We start from the raw sequence: 22,647 nt of genomic DNA on the forward strand, positions 1-22,647 counted from the left end.
GTGAACCAAAGAGAGCATGAAGTTATTCAAAGTTGGAAGGAAAACTTTAAACAATGAACACAGACCTCACTCAGTATTTCTTCATGTAAAGCTATGCACTTCTCTTATCTCTGGCTATATCTTAATTCTACAAGAGACCCTGGGATCAGTGATGTCAGAGCCTGAGTCTTATATACATTTTCTATCTCCCCAGAAGCTACCATGATGCATTGCACAAAGAGGTGCTTAACAAATGATTACTGGATGAATAACAACCTTGGCAATGTGAAAAGGTAACATTTTATTTTATTTTGAATCCTGACTCTGCTTTGTTCTACATGGCCTTGGACAAGTAGATTAGCTCTCTGGATCTTTTTCCTCTGCAAAATGGGACAGTTCATTTAGATAATCTCTAAGATTTCTTCCAGATCCAAATCCTATGAATGAATGAACAAAGACTATAAAAACTGCAAGAGACCCCACTGATTGTCTAATTCAGGGCTTTCTCTTTGTCCACTTGTGACCTTCCCCCTTCCCCCCAGGCAATTAGGGTTAAGTGACTTGCCTACGGACTCACAACTAGGAAATGTTAAGTGTCTGAGACCTGATTTGAACTCCTGACTTCAGAGCTGGTATTTATTCACTGAGCCACCTAGCTGCCTCTAGGCAGCTGACCTTTTTTCACTGGAGAAATTTTTATATAACCTCAGATATTTAGGTATATTAAATAGGTATATACATCGGACATTTACTTGTTTTTTTATTTTTTTGATTTATTAACATTTGATAAATCACAATTTTGTAACTCACACATTTAGTTATGAGACCTCATGTGGGATTGCACCCTACAGTTTAAGAAACTTTGATCTAATCTAGCTCATCCTATTAAATTTTTATAGCATAAGAAACTGAGATTCAGAAGGAGAGGAAACATCCAAAGTCACATGGAAAGTGGCAGATTAATTTTTATAGCACGTTTCTCTGACAAAAGGTCTCATCTGTCAAATATATGGAGAATGGAGTCAAATTTATGAGAATATGAGTCATTCCCCAATTGATGAATGGTCAAAAGATATGAATAAGAAGTTTTCAGAAGAATAAATCAAAGTTATCTATAATCATATGAAAAAATGCTCAAAATCACTACTGATTATAGAGAAATTCAAAATAAAACACTCATCAGATTAGCTAATATGACAGAAAAAAAAATGACAAATGTTGGAGGGAATGTGAAGAAATAGGGATACTAATGCACTATTGGTAGAGCTGTGAACTAGCTCAACCCTTCTGGAGAACAATTTGGAACCATGCCCAAAGATCTATAAAACTATGCATACTCTTTGACCCAAAACTACCACTACTAGATCTGTATTCCAAAAAAGATCAAAGGAAAAAGAAAAAGACTTATATGTACAAAAATCCTTATAGCAGCTCTTCTTGTGGTGGCAAAGAATTGAAAAGGAAGGGATGCCCAACAATTGGGGAATGGCTGAACAAGTTGTGGTACATGATTGTGATGGAATATTATGCTATAAGAAATGATGAATAGGTTAGTTTTGTAAAAACCTAAGATGAACTGATAGAAAGTACAATGAGCAAAATCAGGAAAACAAGATGAAAAATTGTGAATGACTTAGCTCTTCTGATCAATACAATGATCTAAGATAATTCCAAAAGACTTATGATGAAAAATATTATCCACCTCCAGATAAAGAATTGATGGAGTCTGAATGAAGCATACTTTTTTTAACCTTTATTTTTCTTGGGTTTTTTTTTTTTTTTTTGTCACTTTATTTTTCTTCTTTGCTCTGTATTTTCTTTTGCAATATGGCTAATATGGAAGTATGCTTTGCATGACTTCTCAGAATAAAAAAATAGAATGTTAAAACATTTTAATATGTAATTGGGAAAGTAAAAAGCAGTAAGAGAAAGAGAAAGAAAAAGAAAGTGGCAGACTAACAAGTTGGACTGGAGCCCCAGGTCAGAGGGGTGCAGGTCAGGGAGACAGAAACCCTGAATAGGTTTTGCCCATGTTGTGTTATGAAAGCTGACACACACAAGCAAACAAATTGCAGAAAAGTCTAGAGAGCAATAGTAACAGGCTTTATTCCCAAATTAGTGTGCAGTGGATAACCAGTGAGAAAAGCGAGGTACTTTTCTGAGTTGAAATTTTTTGGCTTTGTTCCTTCTTCCCCTATTTCAGAAGATAGAGTAGTTGTTTATTTCTTGGCAACATGGAATCCTATGGGGGAGAGAGGTGGGACAAGCAGCTGACCTAAACACCAGACTGGATTATTTGAAGGTTTGGACTAAAAGGGGAAAAGCTTTTTTGTTTTTCCAGTGTTATTTTTTATAATTTCAACAACAATAAAAGCTGAATTGAGACTTCAAGAGTCAATTTCTTTGGCATTCAAGGCTCTTCACAAGTAGGGCCCAACCTGTATTTCTTTATTAGATTTTTACTGTCTCTGTCTGGGCCCTGCAGTACTGTGGCAGGAGATTTAGACAGCTGTTATTAAATTCCTTTCATTCCATCTTCATGAAACAGGTGGGCAAAGAGATAAGGGCCTGAGGCCATTTCAAGAGTGGAGCATGTGGGCCACAGCCTGAATAGGGGAGGAGGAATGGGGTAATCTGGGGCTACAGAAGAGGCAGCACCAAATCTTAGAACTGGAAGAGAGCTCAGAGGTGATGAGTCTATTTTACAGACTAGGAGGCCGAAAGCTCAGAACTGAAACTGAAGCCCAGAAAGATTTGGTAACAGGATTTGGTAACCAGGCTGAGACTAGAATGCTTATCTCTGATTTCTAGACTAGGGATGATTCCACTTTTGTCATGCTCTCTCAAACACAAAGTCCTGTTATTTAAGGAGTACATTCAGATTCACAGGGTATCAGAGCTAAAAACTTAGAACACAGACTATTAGAGCAGGGGAGTCTTAGAATAAAAAATGCCAGAGCTATATAGGACTTTAGGACTATGTATATAGGACCAAAGTGTCAGAGTTGGATAGGATCTTAAGAATAGTGAATCACTCAACAAATGTTTATTAAGCCCTTATTGTGCACCAAAAAATACAGAATGTTCGGAAAAGAGCTCAGACATAATCTGCTGACTCTCTCAAAGGATACTGCATCCCAACCATGCTCTTCAGTGCTCTGGGTTGCTTAGGATAGATTCAGGCTGTGTATGACTAGTGCTTGGGTACTGTGGGTCGGGAGAGGTGGGCTTGAGGATCCAATATATCTACCATCACTGTCCAACTTCTCCCTTGATGTTCACTCTGTCCAGATTCTTGTTCAGATGTTACTTTTTTTACTTATTCGAGGAATTTATTATTTGATTCATAATACCTGGTAAATTCAATATGTTTTGATATCCCCTTGAATGATATGCCCTTAGCCTTCCAATTCATTAACTTCTCATGTCCAAGATTATTACCTTATATCTTCCATAATTGTGCCACCTTTTTTTAGAGGTAAACTTCTGAAATTCCTCTTTTTGATTAAAATCTCTTTTTTCTTTTCTTATGACTCACTCCCCCTAAATCAGGGGTCCTCAAACTTTTTAAATAGGGGGCCAGTTCACTGTCCCTCAGACTGTTGGAGGGCCGGACTATAGTAAAAACAAGAACTTTGTTTTGTGGGCCTTTAAATAAACTTCATAGCCCTGGGTGAGGGGGATAAACATCCTCAGCTGCTGCGTCTGGCCCGCGGGCCGTAGTTTGAGGACCCCTGCAAATCAATCATCAACCTCACTGGGACCTTCAGTACTTCTATTCCTAGGTAGCCAAGTAGTACAGTGACTGTACAAGCACTAAGGCTGAAGTTATCAAGACCTGAGTTCAAATATGATCCCAGTTACTAGCTGTGTGATACTGGGCAAGTCCCTTAATCTGGTTCAGCTTCCTTAATTGGGGAATTAATTAATCTTTGGGGATTCCAAAAATACCCACTTCTCAGGATTGTTGTGAGGCTCAAATGAGATATTATTATTATTATTATTTTTAATAACATTTTATTGACAGAATCCATGCCAGGATAATTTTTTACAGCATTATCCCTTGCACTCACTTCTGTTCTGATTTTTCCCCTCCCTCCCTCCACCCCCTCCCCCAGATGGCAAGCAGTCCTTTACATGTTGAATAGGTTACAGTATATCCTACATACAATATATGTGTGCAGAACTGAACTGTTCTCTTGTTGCACAGGGAGAATTGGATTCAGAAGGTATAAATAACCCGGGAAGAAAAACAAAAATGCAAGCAGTTTATATTCATTTCCCAGTGTTCTCTCTTTGGGTGTAGCTGCTTCTGTCCATCTTTGATCTATTGAAACTAAATTAGCTCTTTATCGAAGAGATCCACTTCCATCAGAATATGTCCTCAAACAGTATCGTTGTTGAGGTATATAATGATCTCCTGGTTCTGCTCATTTCACTTAGCATCAGTTCATGTAAGTCTCGCCAACCCTCTGTATTCATCCTGCTGGTCATTCCTTACAGAACAATAATATTCCATAACGTTCATATACCACAATTTACTCAACCATTCTCCAATTGATGGACATCCATTCATTTTCCAGCTTCTAGCCACTACAAACAGGGCTGCCACAAACATTTTGGCACAAACAGGTCCCTTTCCCTTCTTTAGTATCTCTTTGGGATATAAGCCCAGTAGAAACACTGCTGCATCAAAGGGTATGCAGAGTTTGATAACTTTTTGAGCATAGTTCCAAATTGCTCTCCAGAATGGCTGGATGTGTTCACAATTCCACCAACAATGTATCAGTGTCCCTGTTTTCCCACATCCCCTCCAATATTCCACATTATCTTTCTCTGTCATTCTAGCCAATCTGACAGGTGTGTAGTGGTATCTCAGAATTGTCTTAATTTGCATTTCTCTGATTAATAATGATTTGGAGCATATTTTCATATGGCTATAAATAGTTTCAATTTGTTCATCTGAGAATTGTCTGTTCATATCCTTTGACCATTTATCAATTGGAGAATGGTTTGATTTCTTATAAATTAGAGTCAATTCTCTCTATATTTTGGAAATGAGGTCTATCAGAACCTTTGATTGTAAACATGTTTTCCCAGTTTATTGTTTCCCTTCTAATCTTGTCTGCATTTGTTTTGTTTGTACAAAAACTTTCAATTTGATATAATCAAGATTTTCTATCTTGTGGTCAATAGTGATCTCTAGTTCTTCTTTAATCATAAATTCCTTCATTCTTCCATGAACCCATTTTGACCTTATCTTGGTGTATGGTGTTAAGTGTGGGTCAATGCCTAGTTTCTGCCACTACTAATTTCCAATTTTCCCAGCAATTTTTGTCAAATAATTCATTCTTATCCCAAAAACTGGGGTCTTTGGGTTTGTCAAACACTATATTATTAAAGTTATTGGCTGTTTTGTCCTTTGAACCTAACCTATTCCATTGATCAATTAGTCTATTTCTTAGCCAATACCAGATGGTTTTAGTAACTGCTGCTTTATAATATAGATAATTTTATATATAATTAAATTATATATATTTATATAACATATATTTATTATATATTTTTGTATATTTATATATTATATATATATTTACATATATATTTAATATATATAACTAAATATATAATTTAGATCTGGTACAGCTAGGCCACCTTCATTTGATTTTTTTTTCATTAATTCCCTTGAAATTCTTGACCTTTTGTTTTTCCATATGAACTTTGTTGTTTGAGATATTATTTGTAAAACTCCTGGCCCAAAATAGGTGCTAAAATACTTATTCTCTTCCTCTTCTCTCTTCAATCTTTCAGTTTCTATTGGCTTTTCCCCTGCAGTTTTACTAACATACCCAGTTCTCCTATCCCTGAAGAGCCTCCATATAGCCCTGGCATCTTAAGATATTTCCTAATTCCCAGCCACTTAAAAAATCTGTCCATTTCTGATACCTTCACTTTCTCAATACCTACTCACTTAACCCTATCATTATTTTTAAAGTTTTATTTGGAATTATCAAATGATCTATTGTAATATCTAATAAGCTTTTCTTAAGCTTCATTGTTCTTAACCTATCTGACCACTCTTCTCTTCCAGCATATTATTTCTTTTTTTGGTTTCCAAGACAATACTGATTCTTCCCTATCTTTCTGAATATTCCTTTTTTAGTGTCTTGGTTAGAATATCAGATATCTTCTGCCCCTGTAGGCTTAGGTGTTTCCTAGGGCTATTAATTGTGCTCTCTATCTTTTATCTCTTTATCTCTTTACCCCAATCTCTCCTTATTTCATCTCCTAGAATGCTTTCTGGATGTTCCATTGGCATCTTAAATTCCAAAAAAAGTCCAAATGTCCAAATAGAAACTTGATCTTTCTCCAAACTTCCCCACTTTGTTCAAAGAACCATAATCCTCTTGTCTCTATGTTTGCAGGAAATGTCTCCTACATCTGGAAAGCACTCGCCACCTTCTCTATGACACTGTCCCCGATCCCCCGCCTACTCCTAGCGCACATTTTTAATGCTCTCCCCTCTTCGATGTTCATTGTACTGTACTTCTCTGGGTATACTTCCCCAAAAGAATGTTTCTTGAGAGAGAGGGATTCATGTTTTCGTCCTTGCATCAGGTCCAAGCATATGGTGTAGTATTTTGAACATAAGAATTTGATGAAAGGTTTGTTGAATGGTTAAATGTTTGATTAGGAAAAAGAGTTAAACAATACAGAAGAATGACAGCCTGAAAAGAACCTTACTTAAAACATAAAACACAATATCAGAATATGCTTTACCTTTCCAGTTAGATCAGGCAGGCAGTGGCCCAATAGGTAAGAGCATTGAGCCTGGAATCAGGAAAACCTGAGGGTTTTCATATAGTGTTTTATATATATAGTTTACCAGCTGTGTGATTTTGGGCAAGTCACAACTTTTGTTTGTCTCATTTCAAGTCACTTAACTTTTATCTCAGTTTCCTTACCTGTAAAAATGTGGATAACAACATCTACTTCCCAGAGTTGTTGTGAGGATCAAATTGTAAAGCTCTTAGCACAGTGTCTGGCATACAGTATAAACCCCATATAAGTAATTATTGTTGTTGTCCAGCTCTATAGAATGTGGACCTTAGGGACCATCCAGTCCAATTTTTTACTTTATAGATGAGGAAACTGAGAAAGAGGTGATCTACCCAAACATACAAGTTAGTGGCTGAACCATGACTAGATCTAATAATATTTATAAAGCACTTAGCACACTGCCTGACCTCTAAGTGCTGATTAAATCCTGGCGGCAACCTCAGAAATGACTGGTGAGCTCAGGAGTAATTCCATCCTGCCAGCTTCTGGTTGTTGTTTGCTTTCATTCTTGAAGATAATGACATCAGGGAGGGGAGGCCATGACATGTGAGTCACAGATGTGCCCTCCTTACTTGCTCCTCCCAAGCCAGATATAGATCAAGACCCCTGAAGATGGCCAGCTTCTAAATCAAAGCAATAAACCCAAGCCCCATCACCCGCTGTAGACAAGACTGGCCAATGGTTCTCTGGGGACCACTGCAGGAGCAGGAACAGGATCTGAAGTCCCAGGGCTTACATTTGAATCCTGGCTCTTTAACTTATTCCCCATGTGACCTATGGCAAGTCAACTAATTTTTCTGGCTCAGTTTCCTATTCTGTACAGTGAGGTAGTTGTGATAGAGTGCAGCTTCTAGGGGAGATGCAGCAATAACGTTAAGGTCCCCTAGTCTTGGGAGTGATATAGTTAAAAATGATATATTTCTTCCCTTACCTTCTAGGGGAGATGTAGTGATAACCCTAAGGTCCCCTGGCCTTGGGAATGTCATAGTTCTATAAACATTGCTGTCAGATAAAAATCTTTTGGTCAATAATAACAAAGTTTTTGAGACAATAATGAAGTGCCTACTAGACCACTCTTCAAATCCATCTGTAAGCCATAAACTTAGCAAATCAGTGACATGAGACCTGGTCTTTCAACTTTTTCCTATAAATTTATCTTCTTGTTCCTGGTTCTTTGTTAAATTCTTTTGAATTTGGCCTGCTGTAATTGGCATTATATTTAAAATAAATTTTCCCCTTGACTTGGGAGATGGTTCTGAGCTTGCAAATTCTTTTGAGACACCTTATGACACTGGTCTGGAGCACCAACCTTTTGGGGTTTCCTTTGAACCCCAACAACTGGACTAAATTATCTGTTTCTGGCCCATTCTAGCTTAAATCCCTGTTTGTCTGCTAGCCCTTTCAAGTGGATTCTAAACAATAAGCAGGTAGAAGGCAGTAATGAGACTAGAAAGATGGAAGCAAGATCTGAAATAGTCCAAGAATAAAAATAATGGATAGGAGCTCATGTTTCCATGGCAGGGAATATTTTCCTCATAATAACCCTTTGAGGGAAATAACATAAGTACTGTTTTATCCATTTTACAGGTACAGAAACTGAGAGTGAGGAGAAGAAACTCATCATTGGTGTTATACAGCTAGCGAGGCAGAGCTAGATGTAGAACTCATCCCCTGATCCTTAGATAATGGGTTCTCCTCTTGTGGGCAAGGGTCAAGAATAGTCAGTCTATTCTGAGGTCCCACTAAACAAAGTACTGCCCTAAGGAACAGGATATCAATCCTAGCTATGTTACCAATTTCCTGTTATGATAAATTAAACAAGCCATTTCCTTTGGGGAGGCCTCAGTTTATACATCTATAGAATGGGCTGCTAAGATCTGTCATACTTTGCTAACACCCCCCTCCCCCCGCAAAGTATTGACTAAAAATTGCTTTCCCTCTTTTCTCCCACAATCAAATCAACAATACTACTGAAGCTTGGATAAAAAATAGATTGAAAAGGTGTCAATCTAGTTCCCCAAGGTTGCATTTACTGTCCCAATAACATTTCAAACCAAAACGCTCCCTTTTGGTCCTAAATCTCCTGTTGTCTTTCCCATAAGAATATAAGCTCATTTTGTAAAAACAAATAGTTTAGAATAGTACTTGCCAAGGAAGAGCTCAATTTTCCCCCCATTCATTTATACCATCTCCTCTAGTCAGTTAAGTAGGACTAGACTGGATTAGACTTTTCCACCTTTCTCCCAGTTAAGTAGGACTAGAAACAAATCTTCTAGGTTCTTTTTATATCCAAGTGACTCCCTTTGCACTTCTTTGCTATCCACCTAGTCCAGGCATCTACCAACCATCATCTGGATTATTTTACTAGCTTCCTAATTAAAGTTTCTCCTCTCCAGTATTTCACGCTTAAGGTCATGCTTCCAGCACTGTCTTTAAGGCTCTATTCAATTTTTTCCTATCAAGTTTTACTCACAACTTTTCACTAACTCTTAATTCTGCCAGTCCTTCTGAAAGCCTCCATTTTGAATATACCTCCCTAGTGCTTATATTTATTTGAATTACGGTCATTCTCCTTCCAAGAGTCCAGGGGCCATATCTAAAATGCTTCTGTATTCTAGTACAGAAACCCACAACTAGAAAGAGCTCAAACACAAATTTTGAGACTACCCTCAGTTTATCTTGCCTATATGCTGTTTGTACAGAGTTGTTGTCTCTTCCTACTTTAGACTGTGATCAGCTTGAGAGGAAGGGCTATTTTTTGCATTTTTTTTTTTTTAAACTGTGTATGCGTGTGTAACTCATTTGAGCCAACAATATTTAAACATCATTCAGGCCCTATTCAGAACATTTGCTCTTACACATATACATTTTTAAATTAAATACAACTTTAAGTGCATTGTGTTATTATATAAATACAAAAGAAAAATTATGTAACACAAAGATTTCTTTTAAACCATTACATTTAAGTTGAATAGTGCCATTTGCAGTGAGTCAAGTTTTTATCACTCCTTTCTGTTATTACAAATTTTTCTTTTGCTTGGCTCTGCTGGAAAGCATATTGATATTCTCCCTATTAGAGGAGTTTGAGTGGAGGACTTAGCATAGTGTTTAGCACATAGTAGGTGCTTGTTAACTAACTGAATGAATAAATGCTGTATTTACCACTCCTCTACCATTTAAGAGAAACAAAAACCATAATGCACATGATACCTGAAAGGTGTTTTTTTTTTTTTTTTTTAATTTACATTTTTTCCTCTCAATTTGTGCAGGGCCTTTGATTTTTCTTATTCCCTTTAAAGGAAAAAAGGTTTCTTTTGTCCACCTTAGGAGATCACTGGGATATCAGCTCACATTCTTCATAGTTCCCTTTACTGGTGAGTGTGATGATGGGAGGTGGGAGAAAAGACTGACATTATAAAATGCAGAGGGGAGGAAGATCAGGCTAGTCCTGAAGGGCCAAGCTCTCCAAGGGAATAAGCTAGTTTTATGAATGTCAAAATTGGGGGTCTCAGAAGCTGTTTAACCTAACCAATATTCCCAAAAAGTGGTCTTTGAAGATTTCACGTGAAATTTTATGAAGTCCACTTTTAGACATTACATTCTAATTTGTTACCAAGTTGGGTTTTTTTCCTACTTGGAGCCCAAATTAACTTTGGGGAAAAAGAAGTCAACTTGTTTTCTTCTTATCAGGCTAAGAAGGACAAGCCCCTTAATCACTCTTTTAAACATAGCCAGATCCCAAATCTTCAGGCAAAATATTCCTAGTTTATTAAGTTTCCAATCTCCTCGTCATTGTCTTCAGTCTTCTCTTCATCCTTAAATTCCCTAACTTCTGAAGACAGGGAAGGTTTTGACCCCCACCCTTTACCTGCCCAGCCTCCCTCTACTCCCAAGACTGGAATGTCTACACATTTGGATCTCCCTATAGATAATGGAGAACACCAAAGATGAATCTTATCTTTTTCTCTTAACATTCCAAAGACTTGAATCTTTTTTTTTTTCCTGCTTCAATGGAATTGTGTCCAGGCCCAGCCTGTCCCTAATCAACCTAAAAGCACAGTTATGGGGCCCATCAAACACATTATAGGTTCTACTGAAGTCTGGAGCTGGGGGTGACTAATTTTACTTCTCTCCTGGACAGTTTCTTGCTCTCCAACCCCAATTTGGGGTGGGTGATAAGTACATGATCTTAACATTCCCTCTGATGGCTCATCGCTAAGACTGAAGACAGCCTAAGCTCCCAAGCCTGGCACTTGAGGTTTCCAGAGTCTGATCTCAACTAATCTCTTCAATCTCACCTCCTACTCCTCCCCTTCAGAATTCTTTCTTACAACCAGACTGGTCAGCCTGCTTGATGTGAAGGTAAAAAGAGACTGATTTGGATCTTGGCTTTGCCATTTATACCGTTTTGAAATTTGAACCTGGGTTCAGATTTCAGTCTTGCCAGTTTAAAGTAGTGTAGCCACGGACAAATTGCTTCTTTGGACCTGGAATGCAATATATAAATATGAATAATTTTTAGTTTCTTACAGTTCTGAATCTTTTGTGTTCCAATGTCCTTATTGACTGAAACAATTTTACTAACATGATGAGGAGGCAGTATTATGAAATCAGAGGTCCCCAATTCAAAATCCAGTCCTAATTGTGTGATCACTGCCCTTTACTTTGAGAGTGGGACTATGTTACCTTAGAATCCTTACAGCTCAAAGGACTGGTATGTCCTCCAGAGTTTGCCTCTGGGAGAGCAAAGAAAAATGAACTATGGTTAACTTTTTTTGTGGTTCGGATTTGTCAAATTCACCCTTGAAACTTGAAGACTCCAACACTGAGTTCCTGTGAAAATCCTAAAGACTTCCAGGTTTTAAAGTGCTAATCCCTGTTTCTCTGGCTTCTGCTCTCCATAGAAGAGTTGAGATATTTGAAGTGGACTTGCTAAATGATTCTGAATGGCTAATTTCCCACCTTTGGGCTTTAGTTTCCTTTTGTAAGCTAAGACTGCCTGATGGCCATTACAGGGTAGATATGGTGATCTTTTCTCCAAAGCTGAACCTGTTAGGTACATGCAAGGCTCAGAGTGGAGGGGATGGGGAGTGGGGGGTGGTGTCTCTGACTCCAGCCTACCCCCTACCACAAAAAAAACCCCCACAAGTTGAAGGATCGTTCAAATCACAGATGGCTTGCTTCTTCAACCCCATCAAATAGCTTTATTCACACAAACATTTCTTAATTTACAAAGTGTCTGCCATTCATACACATCAGGGGATCCACAGTGTTCGAGGAACTTAAATACAAGGTTTTAATCCAACCCAAGTAAACTGAGTACAAAAAATATTTATATAAAGTTGTTCACACATAGGTCCTAGATTACCAGCTTCTGTGCAAAAAAAAAAACAGAAACCAAAAAAAAAAAAAAAAAACAAAAACAAAAACAAAACAAACAAAAAAACCCCCAGAAAAAATAGATTTATTAACTAGTATTTTAAACTAACTTTGAGCCTGGGTTTAAGCCTTTCCCTCAATCTGCCCACCTCTGTCCTGTCCACTGTATTGAAGGAGCCCCTGTTTTTTTTAGGAAAAGAGTTTTGAGAGGTGAAGATGACTTTTCCTCTTTAGCTTTCTCCTACTTACATGGCCACCAATCTTTTCCATCTTCTACAAGAATCTTGCCCCTTCCCTCTGTCTTGACCAAGAAAAGGGGGAGCTGGGGGTTCAAAGTGCTGTGGAAGTGCCAAGTCCCAAGCTGCCTGCAGGGCAACTTTACAGAGGGTGGGCAGGCTCCTCCTCCCCAGACTAGGGCTTCTAAGTATTTGAGTGGAATTGTTTGGTAGTGGGGGCTGAGAAATGGGGAGTAAAACCCAGGGCAGGGGTGGGCTATTCTGAAGTCAGAATTCTAAGGGAAGCAGCTAAAAAAAGCCTTATCGATATCACACTGAAACCAATGGCACCAAAATCTACCGACTTAATGTATAGGGGGCTTGCCAGCAAGAAGTTTGTTGCTGTTGATGTCTCTACACATGAAGTACTTAGCTAATGTTATTCTTCTGAGTATCTGAAAGGCTTGCTATGCCTTCACACTTGGGACCAGGCTATGGAGTTATTAACAAGTAAAATCATACAACCAAGTCAATCCTTTAATCAAATTCCTGGGCATGGCAAGATCAGAGGCATTATAATTAATTCAGTGCTGTGGCTTCTGAGTGGCAGTAATCTGTCTACCTTACCAACACCAACCATTGCAATCAAACAAATGCCCAAGGTCTGGGGCTTTTGGGGTTTCCACTTACAAGATGGTTGAAATTCATTAACATATGTAAGTATGGGAAGGGAAGGACATAATCAGCGGTCTGATCTTGGTCCAGAGGCCCAGAAAGGGGAAGCTGGGCAAGCAATGGCAAAAGAGACCCCAGCCAGGCTGGATACATGGATCTGGGGGTGTGTATAAATTCAGCCAATGGCAGGCAAGGCACATTCCCTAGGCCAGGCTGGTGAGCTGCGTTGGCAGTGTGCAGTAAGAGGCCCACAAAACAAATTAGGAGTATTCCCTGCTCCCTCAGCCTGGGGATTTGCTTGCCTGGAGAAGTGGCGAGATGTGGTATTTATGCCTGTTTCTGGTACCAGGCAGGTTTAAAACCAGACTAGATCCTGCCTACTGAGACTTCAAAAGAAAAACAAAACAGAATTGAGGCAGAGAATCCATAGGGATGTTCCTTTCCTCAGTTACATTTAAAAAAAAAAAAAAAAAACTTATTGCTCCAAGCACTCTGGTTCAAGGAGACATTTGATATGTTAAGGAGCTAAAAATTCCGAAAGGAGGAGGGAAGGGAGAGACACACAAAACAGGCAGGAAGACCTGGGAAGGGGACTACAGGCCAGTTAGTCCTAGCACCTCTGGATTCTGAAAACAGGAGAGGAGAAAGAGAGGGACAAGAATATAACCCTCCTCAGGACCAACAGTTGGCTGGCTGTATCACAAAGGATAGATATCAGGTGTTCAATAAGGATTTGAACTCCTTGTGCTCTGAAAGTCCCAACCCACTCTGCCCAGGGAATTTGGCCCCTCCCTACTGTAAACAGGACGTTTCAAAAGTAAACAATTTCATACACTCGCTCCTAGACCCCTTGGGAATCATATTCCTTTGAGGAAAGACTTTGCAAAGTCTGGGCATGAGGCAGGGTATGGGTGGAGAGGAAGACACTTGTTCCATCTATGGGGCTGGGAGAGAGGGGCCAATAAAATGGGGCTTAACCACCAGGTTGTCAAGACCTCAGAGCTGTCTTCAATGCCCCAAAGTGGGTAATTGAGTTTATTCTGAAGAAGATTTATGATTTCTGCCAGTGAGCGCCCTGTGAGCTTCCTAAACCCCAGCCTGCACTACTGGACTCACCCCACATTCCTGTGCATTGACATTCTCCCAGCTCACATCACTAGTGGGGACGTGCCCCGGGAAGGAATCTTAGCCAGCAGTGCTATCAGCAGAGAGAAGGATGGGGAGGAGGCAAAGACTGGGGAACAGGGAGGTCTGACTACAAAGTTTTTACTACAAACCAAGATCTAGATAGAGGCCCCTCTTCTCCTCTAGGAGAACCACCAATGGCCTTAGGAAGGTATAGGGAAAGATGAGGGGGGTCACAAGACAAAAGACTGGTCTTTCCACTAACATGAGAATTTCATAGTTACTTACGTCCAGAATTAAAAGCCCTTCCCTTACAATTCAGAGGAACAAGAACACAACACCAGAAAAGTTAGGAGAAAGGGAACTACAAGTGTCCACGGACATTGATGGGAAGGAGATGGAAAACAAAGCTGAGTGGAGAAGAAAAATGAGATGGGAAATAGATGGGAGAAAGGAGGAGTGGGGAAGACAACAGTGTGATATACTTTGTGAGGCTGAAATTTTCCAGTTTAAGGCACTATGGTCTGTCCCTGGGATTCTCTGGCCTTAAGAGAAACAGATCTAGCCTGGGAGGCCTATCTGCTTTCCACAGGGAAAATGCAGGCTTGGGCCTTTAGATGGAATGCTCTTTATGATTTTCTATTCTGCAGAATTGAAGTCCATTCCACAGACTCCTGGGAAAGTAATTAAATATTACCATTTTGCCGAAAGGGATTTTTAGGGAGAAGAAAGGGCTGTACAGTAAGGAAACAGCCAAGCAAGAATACCTATTGCTCCTGAAATCCTAGAAAGGCTTTCCTTCTCGATCTGGGATGAGATAGGCCAAGCTGAGCATGTAGAATTGAGCAATGCCATTATTAGGCCCAGGACATGCGCATGGGGAGAGAAGAAGAAGAATTATGTAGAAGGGGCGTAGTAAAAGGAGTGAACACCATTAACTGCGTCCAGAGCTACTGAGCTGTGCCATGCTATACACTGCTGACCAGCCCTAGACCAAGCCCCCAGACATCTTGCCTTTCTGGTGAAGGAGAGCACCTGAGCACAGACACTCAGCTTGGTGCCCTCCTGATGTGGTTTCCAGAGAGCAGACAAATGGAGGGCAGGCACTTTGAACTGAATGGATGGCTCTCATTAGAGCCAGGGTCAGTGAAGTCCTGGTTGATGCTCAGGTCAAAGCCAAGAGGGCAAGACTAGCTTCTGATGCTAGGAGGAAAAAGAGCGAAGAGCTCCAACTCTTGGTCTTAGGCTGCGTGCTGAACACCTAACGTAACCATCTTTGTCACAATGTGGACTAGAATGATCGGAAACATGGAATTTTGTGACCTACTGAAAGGATGGAGAGATTCTATGTCACTAAAGGGTGAAGAGAAGATGTCTATGTGAGGAGAGGGGCAAGAATCTTGAAACAGAACTGGGAAGGAGAGGAGATGGTAAAGCGGGGATAAAAATATCCCAAGCTCCAATCAATCTTTAAATAAAACATATTAGCCCTTGAACCCTCAATTAGGGATTTCTCTGCAGGGGTTCGGGGAAGATACAAAGGGGAATTTGTGGCACTGAAATATAGGACTTTTTTTCACCATTCAGTAATGAATGAAGAGACAAATCTGCCCCATGGGAAAAGAGAATTGGGGGTAGAGAAGCAGCTTTCACTTTAATTAGGATTTCTCCCAGATCACACTTTCAAAAGCAGTATGTTTTCATACTGATCTAAGGAGCTATCTACCTAAGAAGTTAGAAAAACAAAGTCACAGCTAGAACAAATGAGTTGCCTTATGAAAGCAGGGAGATCTGGGTCCAGGTGACTCCTGGACTCCTAGGACAGGGGGCTGCTGAATCATGCTTACAGAAGCTAACTGTTCACAACAGGTGTGGCGCATGTCAGTTTTTAAAGGCTAGAGCAATCCCAACAGGGAATTGGAAAAATAGATATAGGTGCAGAAAACAAGGTCCCAAATTGGGTGCGCTAGAAGGAACCTGTCAAACCAAAGGAGATGCAGAAATACTAAAAAATGCCTTTTCTTTGTCTCTGTCAATTCTCTCTTTCTTCATCCCTGGTCAGTCTTTCCTGACTTTAGGCAGAAAGAAGGAAGGAAAAAAAAATTCTTTTTCCCCTTTAACACCCATCACCTTTCTTACTCTGGCTATAACTGGCCACTGAGATGGAGAGGAATAACAAAGATATATATTCAAGAAATCTAGCTTTAGCCGTCAATCATACTAAGAGAGAACAGATACAAGGGGTAAACGATCCTTGAGAGACAGCAAGTACATTGGGTAGAGAGACAAAGAATATGAGAGAGTAAGGGTGAAAGAGTGCGTATAGACACACCAAGTGGATAAAGAATCTGGAGATTTTGAAGGTGACGAGCTGATTAGCTGATTGCACGAAAGGTTTCTAGGCTGGCAAATGGGCTTCTCTAGTTTAGTAGGGCCTTTCCTTTTGAACAAGCACATTCCTATGGAAAACACCCACTTTGAGATAGGTTCTTTCACTTTTACCTCCACCTACAGGGAACAGGGCATGGAAAGGTTTCTGCCAGCCAAGACCCAAGGATTGCATGTACCCAGCCCAGGCAGTGATGCATTGGCAAGGCCTTTTGAGTTAGCCTCAGTTTGTCTGTCCCCATTATACCCCCCATGAAAATGCTGCTGGCAGACTATAACTGGGCCAGTTCTAGGAAGGACCCCACCTCTTTTGCTGGTTCTAAAAGGGGTAGCAGGTAAGACTAGCCTGAGAACACCATCACATGGCTGCCTTCCTAGCAAAGATTTGGCACAAATGGTTTCTCTCCTGGATTCTCCTGTCAGAAGAAACACGCATAAAAATGGACGTGGGAAAATCCTTTTACAACCCCTTAGCTCACTCAATCAGGAGACTGAGCTTACAATAGAGAGACAAATAAGAGTGATAATAGATGGACCAATAGACACAGACAGTATGTATGTATAAAACATCCAACAGGGGGGATCCAATTCCTGGCTGTGATCTGAGGTTTGGATTCTTGGACACCAAAGAATATTATGAGACTGAGGATGCCCTCCCCCAAACTCTGCACTGGGCCCTCCCATATTTTCCCAGGTCTGACCCAGCACACGCCTTTCTTCTTGTCTCTTACTCTCTGCCATGGGATAAGTCAGTGCTGGCTACTTAGATATCAGTTAGGACTGAAGACAAAGGGGCCTCTTCTCTCTCCATAGTTATCCAACAGGATCATCCTTGGGCCAGAACAAATCCTTGACCTAGGGAAAGGATTTAAGAGGAAGAGCTACCTGCTCCACACCAGCAGAAGTTCTTAGAAAAAATTCTTCTGGCCTTGAATGGGTTTGACAGTGAAAGGCTGAACAAAAGGATCTTTCTCAATGAGTTGTTTGAAAAATCAGGACAGAAACATAGAGGGGGGAAAGGAGGAAAAAAAAAAAGATGAACAAATATCCTTTTCCCATTCCATCTGAAAAAAAAAAAAAAAGTACACATATGCTCTGTCCATATTGAATTGGATTTAAACAAACTGGTGCCTGTCCATCGGAATAGCTCCTGCTCTTCTGAAGTCTCAATTGGCTTCCCAATAAAAGGTAAAGAAAAATTGAAAGGAGGGGGGAAAGAAAAATCAAATACACAGAAAAAACCACAACCACCCCCCAAACAAAAGCTTCACATAGCTGGAGATCCAGCTGTCCGGAGAGTGCCCATCATCCACCCAGCCACTTCTTGATCCTCTGCTTCCCTCTATGCACATACTGAAGAGATTGTGGGTCCCTGCGAAGTCAACCTGGAAGACACCAATGAAGGAGAAACCAAGTTAAGTAGGTTCAGAGTCATTCTCTGCTGTTGCTGACAACTTGAGGAATTTACAAAGGTAGCATGCAGCAATGAAAGGACCCCTGGGCTTGAATCCTATTGCTGAGCCACTTATGACCTCAGAGATCATCCAGGGGCAGCTAGGGGGCGCAGTGGATGGAGCACCAACCCTGAAGTCAGGAGGACCTGAGTTCAAATTTGACCTCAGACACTTAACACTTCCTAGCTGTGTTACCCTAGGCAAGTCACTTCACCCAATATTGCCTAGAAAAAAAAAGAAAAAAATTAAATCTAACCACTTCTTTAATTTTGTAGATGATAATTTCTGTTACAATTTTAATGTGGCTGTTAAAAATAATTATAATAATAAAAATTAAATGAGATAACGTGACAAGATGATAACAAATATTTCTATCCTATAATGCTTTGTTTTAGAAAGCATTTTGTATATAATAAAACTATCACTATAGTCCTTCATATATGTGGGAAAAGGTAAGAAATAGCAGTCCAGAGGAATTTATCGAATGCTTACATGTCTAACATATCAGGCAGAGTTGGAAAATATCTTCTTTTTAAATAGATCAAATGACTTAAAAGATAATTAAGAGTCAGAGCTAGAGAAATCCTCAGATACCATCTAATTCAAAAATAAAATCCAGAGAAGGGAAGGAATGCAGGTGGTCAGGTAGCCAAGTGGAGATTCAAGCCTTGCCCCCTCTGTTAGACTGAGTGATAGAGCTGAGACCAGGGCCCAGGGCTGCTTCTTCCCATTCCAAGACTCTGAATCGTGCTCTGTTGATTTCAAGGGGCAGCTTTTCAGTACGAGCATGTCAATTTCTGATCAAATGATTAGTACTTGGTGGGCTACATGGGGTGACTGTGTCCTTTTCTCAAAAGATAAGAGCAAAGAATGAACAGAGAGTAATTTAAGGAAGGGGGGGGGCAGGAAAAACATGGGCAAAGTGTTTGTACTGCTGGCTATTATTGGCTGCCTTTATTTTTCATTCAACAAGATTAACCATTTAAATTGTCTTCTGGTAATAAACATAAATACCACAGCAAGTCTAGGAAATGAGTTTGGCAAGGTGGTCTCTTCATGTCAGGCATCAGAATTCTGGCAAACATCTTGGCAGCATTATGCAAACCTATTCTGCTATTTACTCCACGTGACATGCCCAGGAAAGCTCTCATCAGTGCCTGGGATCAGCTGGGGGAAACATGTGCTTGAGCAAGGGACATGCTGAAACAGAGGCAGACAGCTTATAGCAAATTGCTACTGAAGTTAGGATTTGCAGAATGGTCTCTAGGGTGCTGCAGTATCCTTCCAAATCTTGGGGGATGGTGGTGGGAGGGAGAGAGGTGTATAAAGATATTGTGGAAGAAGAGGGAAAGAGTGAAAATATGGCATTTTTAGATGAAATGAAAACACCAAGTCCAAACCAGGAAGAAGTTCAATTAGCACACAACTTTCGAAGTTGTTCATAGAAGCCCCAGTCTCCATTACAAGGATAAAATCTCAACAACATTCTCACAAGTGGCCATTCGTTCCCAACTTAAAATACTTTTTTTTAGTGCTAAATTCACTACCTCCTGTGACAGCTCATTTTTCTTTCTTTGGAATCCATATTTAGCCCAATGCTCCCCTTCTTCAGGGGCAAATTCCTTTATAGTAGAACTCCCACAGATTACATTATTAAGAATAAAGGCTTGGGCAAAGTTTTGTAGGAAATAAGGTAAACACTTTAGGTTTCTAGGATACAAAAGCTGGGGGCCAGGCTGGGTTTCCCTTCCTCCATTCCCAGCAATATTTACTAATAAAAAGTTGATTGAATATTTTCTTCCACATTTGATTTTACAAAGCACTCTTCTATGAGTCCATGTTTTTTCCCTCCAGAGATCTCTCAGATCTCCTAACTCCAAACCCAGCTAAAGCAGGGTTTTTGGCAATAACCCTGACCAGTTGTCATTAGGTTGGCCTCTGCTTGAAAACTTCCAGTAGGGAGAAACTAGTCCCTTAAAACCAGAGTCTCATTTCCAGATAGTCCTAATTGGAAGATTTTCTTTAAATTGGCCTGAAATCCTTTTCTCTTTATTTCAAACTTTTCTTTAATTACCTCTGCTCTTCCTTCTCCATGTCTTTTCTTAAATTTCCTGCAGGCTGTTATTTCCTCTTTGGGGATTAAATGACATCATGGCTTGGACCATCATCTGGACTATTCAAGTTCTAGATTCAACATACTAACTTTTGATTTTTTTTTTTAACTGGACACAAGGAAAAAAAAAATCCAAAAAAAACAACAGGAAACACCCTCAATCAGTGAAGATTTTCAGAGCTCCCTGGAAGAGACGAAATGATTTGACTTGGATCACACAGCAGTTATGTGGCAGAGGTTAGACTAGAACTCATGGCTTTCTGACTTGAGGGCATGTGCTTTAATTAAGATTTAACTTAAAATTACACTAGTTGCATGTGGGGAGTGGTAACCTTAGCCTAAGAAAACAAAGCTGGAGCTACTTCATTACTTAGTTCTTCTGAACACTTCTGAACATTCCAGCCAAGGCCTAGTTTTGGCATTTCACAATGAGGTAAGCTTGGACATTAAGAATCCTATTGGTGGACAACCAAACACAGCACTTGGCTCAGCCTCACTGCTTGCCCTATCCCAAAATCATGGGTGAGGTGAGAGAAAGATAAAGGAGTCACATCACTGTTAGGTATGGAGAGAGGAATACAAACAGTCACTCTTTCAGTAGTAAGTAAGTAGCTTAAGATCACAAGGACAGTTTGAATTAGGAGTCTGGAGAACTTTGATTTCCCTACTCCTGGTTCACTGGCTCTGCTTGGCCCCTTATGCCGTCCCCCTTCTCAATCTTGCTTGACAAGCTATTCCCATTCCTCCATCATGTAAAATACTTGCATTATTTGCTCTACTGGGGCATTGTGAGGATCAAGTATGTTATCCATACAGTGCATGATAAATATAAGCTATTCCTAAAGCTATTAATTTCCTACTTCCTGAGATACATTGAGCAGAAAGGTAAAATTCAATAACCTCTACCCCTAAGAATCCTATAGTCTGGTACAATTAACAGAATTCCTAGAGGAAGTTAAAAAATGACTACTCCCATTGCCCCTGGTTTTTTTCCATTTGAAAAGAGGGACTGCAAGTGTGTGTATTTAGACTAGTCCCCCAGTTCTGGACTATATGAGTTCTGTTTAGTGGGGCCTAGTACAGGCTTTAGCTCTTTCCCACTGTTCAATATTCTTCACTGGACAGTGTCCTTTCAAAAATGGTTTTAGGTTCTCCCCAATGGGATGATGGGCATATATTTAAGCAGATCACAGGAAGAAGATATTAGGGAGCCTAGGAAGGTGACTAAGTGGCACCAAGTAGTCTTGATTGCTTTTGAAAGAGCAGATGCCAGAGGAGCAGGGGACTAGGGCAGACACTTCTCTGGGCTGACTCTGGTCTTGTGGCACCTGCTTGCCACTTGAAAGAAGTAAAGACAATGAATGTCACCCACCTGATTTAACTTAGCTCCAACTATGAATGGGGGCAAACCTTTTGGTCTTCCCCTATCTAGTCTAGCAGTTAGCTTTCTGTTGTGAAATACAAGGTTGATTTAGACTCTTAATCACAGTTGGGGCTGACATTTCTGTACTAGGGTGTAAAAGTTCCCTCACTGAGTCCTTAATACAATCTATGAGGCCATTGGGGGCAGCCAGGTGGTGCAGTGGATCGAGTCTGGAGTCAGAAAGACTCATTTTCCCAAGTTCAAATCTGGCCTCAGACCACTTAAGAGACACCCTGGGCAAGTCACTAAACCCTGTTTGCCTCTGTTTCCTTATCTGTAAAATGATCAAGAGAAGGAAATGGTCAATCTACTCCAATATTTCTGCTAAGAAAGTCCCAAAGAGAGGTCACAAAGAACCTAATATAACTGGGATGAGGGAACACTGTGAAGCCACCAGAGAAGTACTGTCCTGATTTTACAGGTCAGGGCTCTGGGGCCTGGAGAAGTTCACCCAACAGCTGGGGCTGAGGCTTGATCCCAGGTCCTCAGCCCCTTCCCTAAAGTCTCAGAACACAGAGGAGGGAAGGGTCTAAGAGAACTCCCAGCTCAAACCAGTTCCAAAGACAGGGAAATTGAAGCCTAGAGAGGGGAAGGATTTGTCAGGAACCAGGCATGTCCGGAAGGTACAAATACTCCAGTTATGGGGGTGTCATAGGTGCTCACTATGAACAGCCCTCCAGCTATCTGTGCCTTCTCCTCTGGGGAGACTCTTGCCAGAAGCTCAGCCCTTATAAGGGGGCTCCCCAACATGTGGTGGGACTTTCCTTGACCTAGGGATCCGCTTAGGACAACTAAGGCCATAACATATCCTGGGGCCTTTAAAGAACAGCAGCTCACGTTGAGATGACTTTAAATAGTTTCTGGAATGCTTTCCTCATACTATCTTTCCAAGTATAAAGAATAAAATTATTTCCATTTTACAGATAAGGAAACGGCCTCAGAGAGATTAAAAGCGGTTTTCCCCGAATTACCTAGCTATTAGGTAGCAGGACCAGCATCCAGGCACCAAGATGCCAAAGCTGGAGCTCTCTGCATTATGCTCCCTTGTATGCCTGC

The 22,647-nt window shown here is 40.4% G+C and overlaps 1 protein-coding gene and 1 long non-coding RNA gene across 2 annotated transcripts in view; one reads left to right on the top strand and one right to left on the bottom strand.

The window, feature by feature from the left end:
* The window catches only part of LOC127550787 (uncharacterized), a 53,736-nt gene extending 41,834 nt beyond the window's left edge, over positions 1-11,902 (top strand). Inside the window, exons 3-4 of the long non-coding RNA XR_007950949.1 lie at positions 194-272; positions 6,405-11,902. This is a non-coding gene — a long non-coding RNA (uncharacterized LOC127550787). The remainder of the gene's footprint in view (positions 1-193; positions 273-6,404) is intronic.
* Positions 11,903-11,996: 94 nt separating this feature from the next.
* Positions 11,997-22,647, bottom strand: part of STK35 (serine/threonine kinase 35) — a 52,204-nt gene continuing 41,553 nt past the window's right edge. The window contains exon 4 of the mRNA XM_051979967.1: positions 11,997-17,986. The gene's annotated coding sequence lies outside the window, so the exon portion shown is untranslated. The remainder of the gene's footprint in view (positions 17,987-22,647) is intronic.

The sequence above is a fragment of the Antechinus flavipes genome, chromosome 2 (genome assembly GCF_016432865.1).
Source record: "Antechinus flavipes isolate AdamAnt ecotype Samford, QLD, Australia chromosome 2, AdamAnt_v2, whole genome shotgun sequence".
NCBI lineage: Eukaryota > Metazoa > Chordata > Mammalia > Dasyuromorphia > Dasyuridae > Antechinus > Antechinus flavipes.